At 42.3% G+C, this 222-nt stretch overlaps 1 protein-coding gene across 1 annotated transcript in view; it reads left to right on the top strand.

Moving 5' to 3' along the window:
• Window positions 1-222, top strand: part of LOC128251369 (uncharacterized) — a gene marked incomplete at its 3' end in the record, with an annotated part of 8458 nt that overhangs the window by 6182 nt on the left and 2054 nt on the right. The gene's annotated exons all lie outside the window — the stretch shown is intronic.

Below are 222 nucleotides of genomic sequence, written 5' to 3'. Positions count from 1 at the left end.
TGATCAAAGGCGTTCCAACCGTGACACATCTATATGTTTCTCATTAAACTGTGTGGAGATTTGACCGTTATTTCTAGTAATTCGAGTGACCACGTATAAAGTCTTTAACAGAGACTGGTTGTGTTTAACAGAGACTGGCTGTGTTTCACAGAGATTGGCTGTGTTTCACAGAGACTGGCTGTGTTTCACAGAGATTGGCTGTGTTTCACAGAGATTGGCTGG

The sequence above is a fragment of the Octopus bimaculoides genome, unplaced genomic scaffold (genome assembly GCF_001194135.2).
Source record: "Octopus bimaculoides isolate UCB-OBI-ISO-001 unplaced genomic scaffold, ASM119413v2 Scaffold_246001, whole genome shotgun sequence".
NCBI lineage: Eukaryota > Metazoa > Mollusca > Cephalopoda > Octopoda > Octopodidae > Octopus > Octopus bimaculoides.
Note: the sequence above shows the minus strand (reverse complement) of the source record. Positions and strands in the feature narration are given on the sequence as shown.